The sequence below is a fragment of the Lactuca virosa genome, chromosome 6 (genome assembly GCF_052849685.1).
Source record: "Lactuca virosa cultivar CGN04683 chromosome 6, Lactuca_virosa_CGN04683_v6, whole genome shotgun sequence".
NCBI classification, from domain to species: domain Eukaryota; kingdom Viridiplantae; phylum Streptophyta; class Magnoliopsida; order Asterales; family Asteraceae; genus Lactuca; species Lactuca virosa.
In genome coordinates this window covers 67,221,467-67,227,857 of record NC_136431.1, presented here as the reverse complement: position 1 = coordinate 67,227,857, position 6,391 = coordinate 67,221,467, and the positions used below count along the sequence as shown (strand labels likewise).

Below are 6,391 nucleotides of genomic sequence, written 5' to 3'. Positions count from 1 at the left end.
TAATAGCCAGTAGATGTTAAAAAACAAACATTTTTTTTTCAGACTGCAGACGTTTGGTCCACCTTTTCTACTGCAGAGGTCTACATATGTGATCCGCAGACTGCAGACATTTTGCATAAAAAAAAAACAGCACCTTAGATAATAAAAATACTTTAATGTTTGAGTATCTCAGTCTTGATTTTGAGAAATCTCACACCATGAAAAGATTGATTTTCAAAACAAATATAACACCTTATTAAAATAAATTGAATCAAAAAATCTTGAATTAGCCAATCTTAAAATATGAGCTCATGAATCAAAAGTTCTATAATCAATCTGTTTTACAATTTGAAAACATAAGGATTAAGAAAAGGATGAGGCTGTTTTACAAACTCCATTTCTCGGATAAAGAAATAAGGATTAAGAAAAGCCAATAAATATAATGTAAATTAAAATGATGAAATTTGTCTGTTTATTTGTATTTTGACAGGAATGAAACTGACCCAAACTTTCAATGCTCCACGCGAACAGGATATCTGTCGTCGCCTGTTGACGACGATTTGACCTGCCCTACCGGCGTTGATCCACCGATTCTCTAAGATCTTCTCCGGCGACACTATCAGAGGTCTTTGAAGTTACTTCTCCTCGATTGTTTATTTTTTTCTTTTATCCACTCACAATTACATACACGAATACCAACAATCCATCGATAATTCTTCTGTATGCTTTTTCCTTCACTAGTTATACAAAATTGTCTTCGTTTTGATACCTTATTCAAAGGAAAAACCGAATAGACTGCTATGAGTTTGGTGCTATGTGTGTTCTAGGGTTTATTTGGGGGGTTTTGGTTCCTTATTTTCGTCTATTTCACAACTGGAATTTGATATGATTAGGTATTATGCAATTTTCTTCTTACAGGTTACATACGAAACTTGGTTGTTTAGCAATGTCCAGATCCCTTCTGTTAGTTACACTGCTTTTATTAATGGTGTTAACTTCCCAATTGGATTGGAACCAGAAAGTCGTTAATGAGGTAGAAACAAGATCATCAGCTCTTTTAAGAAGGCAACAACTTGTTCTCCAAAGGGAAGACTATGTAAAAGAAAAGGTACGTACCTCATTTCATTTCTTTTCTTGTCAAATTTCTAAGTCCACATTAGGTTATAATGCTGTTTTCATTTTATATTCTACATCATCTCTGCATATATAGTGACACAAGTTAAAACTCACAACATTCAACACCAAACATCTTTCCCATATGATACACCCCACAAAAAATGGCAGTGTTTACAAATCACTTGAGAGATTTAAGTCTTTAACACTAAAACACAATAGATGGATAGAAGCCCTCGATACCGAAACCAAAGCTCTTGAGGCTAAGGTTTTGTTTGACACGCCACAGCTAGCTGATAAGCTAGCTTATTTTTCGAGTTTTTTTATGTTGTTGTGTTTGGCAAAAATCAAAAAGTAGCTAATAAGCTAGCTTTTTAAAAAGCTATTTAGATTAGCTTTTTAGGAGCTTTACTAAAGTTTTACAAATATGCCCCTTAATTAGTTATAGAAACACATTCTCTTAAATGCCCTTTTATGTAAATTTATATCTTTCGGTTAGTTTTACCAAACGTTATTTTTTATTAGCTAGTTTTTCAGCTATCAACTAGCTTTGTATTTAACAACTAGTTTTTCAGTTATCAGCTAGTTTTTTATTTAATAACTGGCTTTTCAGCTAGTACCCAAACATAGCCTAAATGGCTAATCACACATGGAAACTCACTGATTTAATTATTTTAAAACTTGTATCGAAAGGGATAATGACTTGTGAGGGTAATGGATTTTACAATTGTACACATTTAGTGTCTATAAAACACCGATTTACAGTAACACTTACAATAGGTTAGCAACTTTCTTTTTTGCAATTTTGACCAAAGGTTTACTTTTTGTTACGAATCTAGCTGAATTTTGATTTTCCAAAATTTGCCCCAACTCTCTTTTAACACTTTTTTTACATTTTTTATAACTTTTTTTCCCAATGTCATCTTAAATATTTGTTTTTATGCATATTTTTTTAAAGATTTTTGGTTTTTGTAATTTTTTTATATAAATTCGTTTTTATAAATCTGTTTTTTAACTTTTTCTTACATATTTGTTTTCATGCATGTAAGGTTGTAAGAAAATGTAAAAACTCGTCTTTTTTACATATTTGTAAAAAACTAAGCTGTAAAATAAACTTTGTAAAAGAGTTACAAAATAATTCGGGCAAAAGTTGTATAAAAGTTTGTCAAAAAGGTTATGTTATAGAAACTTTTTTTAAAAAAGCATAGTTTTATAAAAAAATGACAAAATTGCAAAAATGGTTCCTGTGGTTGGCAAAATTCTGTGGTTTTGGTCCAAAAAAGTTTGGTGGTGCACCAATGGTCCAAGATTGGATCTTTTTATTGGTTTTGGTCCCTATCAACTTAAAAAGACTATTATGCCCCTTAGATTTGTTTTTTTATATATATTTATCATAATATTTTTAATTAGTTAAAAATAAAAAAATGGCCACCCCCCTCTCTATCTGATTTTATTCACACACACATACACTTATGAACATGCGTCCACACACTCAAGAACACACCCATAGTTGCCACCATCACCACCGACTTCCACCACTTGTTGTCACCATCAACGACTGCCACCACCGTGCACCACCTTCCACCGCCAACCACCATCATCTATCGTCCACCCACACACCCACCTCATCTCTCTCTCTCTCTCTCTCTCTCTCTCTCTCTCTCTCTCTCTCTCTCTCTCCGCTGACCAGAAACCCCTATCTCCCCTACATCAGAAAAACATGCTTAGATCGAAAACCGTTGTCACATTTGTTAGGAAGCACCGTCAGAAACCATCTAGCCATCCATACCCAAACGACCTTCAACGGAGCCATCTTAACACCGATGTGGACCGTCGGAGCCACCTCCCTTCTCATCGGAAATAGGATTTTCAGAAGGCTCTCCATCTCCATCGTCATCTGAAGCCTCTCCCTCTCTATCGCCGGATCTGAAAACCACTCTTAAACCACCTTCACCAGAGAAGACGACTCGAGCTATAGATCTGGACTGCGATGTTATGGGTCTCTCCACCACTCTTTCTCCCTCTTCTACTGGTACGATCGTTAGAGTTTTCCAAAAGAAGATAAGGTTTTCGATGGAGAAGACGAAGATGAAGGGATGTGCTACTGGAGATGGTGGTGGTTTCTAGCTAAAAAAAAGTATATTTGGCGGCGTTGGCGGTGGTTTTCTACTGTGAAAACGAAGACGAAGGGCAGGGTTACCGGCGACGGTGGTGGTTTATGGCTAAAAAGGGGCAGATCCGACGGTGGTGGTGGTCCGGTGACATGTAGAAGGTGGTGGTCCAGCGGCGGTGGTGGTCCATCGGAAGTAGTGGTGTCAAGAAATGAAGTGTGAGAGGGAAATGGAGTCAATGTAAGGAGTGAGAGATGTAGGAGGTGGGGTGGGTGTGACTTAGGAGGGGTGGGTAGGGTGGGTTGGATTTTTCGTTTGTGTATTTATTTTTAATTAAAATAATAAGAAAACAATTAAAAAAATAAAAAAAAAAAGTTATATAAGGGTATATTCGTCATTTCAGGTGGGGTATGGACCAAAATCACACTAAAATGCCAAACATGGGGACCAAAACCACACAAGGTATTCAAAATTAGACCACTAATACACCGCCAAACTTTTTTGGAATAATTTGGATCACAACCACATAAATTTACCAACCACAGGGACCATTTTTGCAATTTTGTCTAAAACAATTGTAAAAAAAGTAAAATTTGTAAAAAAAAAGTTTTAAGAAACATGTAAAAACAAAATTGAAAAAAGGGTAGAACAAATTCATAACAAAAATTAAAACTTGGGTAATAAAGTGTGTAAATTGGTGCTTTCGAGACATTTGAAATAGTTACTTTTGCCAAAATTTATCTTGACCTAAATTTATTAGTCAAACGTGTACAAAAGATTAGTAATCATCCACTAACAGTTCTCAAAAAAATCTAACTTTTATTTACCACATTATGACTTGTTTTTACAACTCTTGCATGTAATCTTTCAATTGCAGATAATCTTATCTCAGGAAAAACATATCTTGAAACTTAAAACACTTGTGCAAAGTCTTCAACAAGAGTTGCTACTGTGCAGGGGTAAAGATGACTTTTTGAATGACACTACAGTTGACCCTTTGACTCAACTCTTAAACGAACTCAAACACCAACAAATCATGGATTAGTTATATAGTAATTTATGCTTTATAGAGTTGTACAATACAACATTTTAAAACATAAATTTTTGTATATGGAGAAAAATTGTTGTGTACGAATAAGATCCTTTTTATATTGTATATGTAAGTATTATTATTATTATTATTATTTAATTTACCTTCACTTTAGATATTATGTGAAAATATCAGCAGCTTCATTCATTATCTCTCATTTTGAACATTTATTATGACCCTCATGTTAAGCCATTACTCATATGTATTGTAAATTTAATGAGATATTTATTAAAATGATCATATTTGGAAGCGAAGAGCAATATTGAAAGTCTTTCAATTGTTCTTTTGAATTATTTTATTATATTATAATATTTGTATTCTTATATTAACTTATTACCTTAAAGTATATGTTACCGGAACTTGATGATTTTAAAGTTAAGATTTATATTGGTGTTCCCCTTTACGTATAGTTAAATAGTTTCGTGTTATGATTTAAAAATGCTCAAACATTTTATTAAAATCATACTTTAATAGCTTAAAAAAATTTATGAGTTTTAAAAAATTGTTAGTATAAATATCCCAATGAGTTTTAAGAAATTTAAATGATCATATATATATAAGAGAAAATAAATATTCGTATACTTTTTCTTCCTATTATTTTTAGATGATGACAATTGACAAGTGTAATAAAAACTTATTAATTTTATTAAATACGATAAGTATCACAATCGTAAATATGTAGAAATATGGTAGGAAGAAAAAATAGCGGGATATTTGATTTCTTTATATTTAAAGTAGTAGTTGATGTGGCAGTGGGACCACCCATTTTTGAAACAACATTTTTATTGCACTGATAGCAGGGTAATTGGAAAAGCTGATGGTCTAAGTTTTATCCAAATAACCACATTTCAACGTCTATTATAAAAGGATCACATATTTTGCAAAAAACAAGTCCATGAATTCGTTAAATTACCTTTTCAGAGAAAAAACTCGCGAATTATAGCCTAAAATTTGTGAATTTAATATATTTTTCTCGTTAATACGAATATTTCTTGAAAATGTCAACATATTAAGGTGTAGCAAAAATGGTTTAAGGGACATATTGTTTATACAACTTAGGTTGTGTGTTCAAAACCCTACAAAGACAATGTGATGCTATTTTTTTGTTTACCCTTTAAGAAAGGTTTTTAATGGGATTTGAACTAATTATTACATCTTATATTGTTTATATTTTTAAGAAATATTTATGTTAGGTCCCGTTTGATAGTTTCTGTCTGGAAAAGTACTATCTGGTAAAGTGCTGTCTGTGAAAGTTTTCTGACTGGGAAAGAAACCATGCTGTTTGATTGTACATCTGATTGACTGTGCTGAATGATGAAAAAAATTAATAATTCAATAAAAAATAATTTTAAAAAAATTAATAATCCAATAAAGAAAAAAAAGAGGCGGGGTTTGGTGTATAATTGTCTATCCAGCCCATTCGGCCAAAAAGATATGATTTTGAGGCTTTCTGGGAAAGACATATCTTACCAGGAAAGACCCTTTTTTGTGCAAAATCAAACAGTCTTTCCGGTCCATTCAGCCAGAAAGATCTGTTTAAACCTGGAAAGATGCGTATCAAACGGGGTCTTAGTCGATTTTGATTTTTTTCCTACTTAGTGGAAAATATATTAAACTCATCATTTATTTATTTATTTATTATTATTTTGCATAGTAGATGGCCATTTTATGATAAACAATTGAAGATATGGCTACCTTGGTCGAGTGTCATTGAATTCATGAAGACGTGTACCATTTTGTGTCCTGAGTTTATAAAAAAAGTACAATTTAATTTCCACTAACAACCTTTGTTCTTTAACTATTAAAAAGAAACATCTGTAACATTTCATTTCTACTTCCCTAATTATATATCGACTTTAAATTTTTAATATGTTTTACTAATTAGTTCATTTCATATTAAATTCGTAATATCATATAACATTTTTATAATTATATATGTAATAATTTTATCATCTTTGTATATTTTCAAAATAAAAGACCTCTAGTAGTTATCTTTTTATTTACTTTGTATTGTAAATAGTAGACAAAATTTCACAATTGGTCCCTGTGGTTTACATAATATCGCATTTTGAGGACTTCCTAGCAAAAAGTCACGCGA

The 6,391-nt window shown here is 32.2% G+C and overlaps 1 long non-coding RNA gene across 1 annotated transcript; it reads left to right on the top strand.

Moving 5' to 3' along the window:
• Positions 1–437: 437 nt before the first annotated feature.
• On the top strand, positions 438–4,414 carry LOC145120651 (uncharacterized). Its single transcript, XR_013714278.1, has 3 exons — positions 438–604; positions 898–1,087; positions 4,081–4,414. It is a non-coding gene; the product is annotated as an uncharacterized LOC145120651 (long non-coding RNA).
• Positions 4,415–6,391: the final 1,977 nt, after the last annotated feature.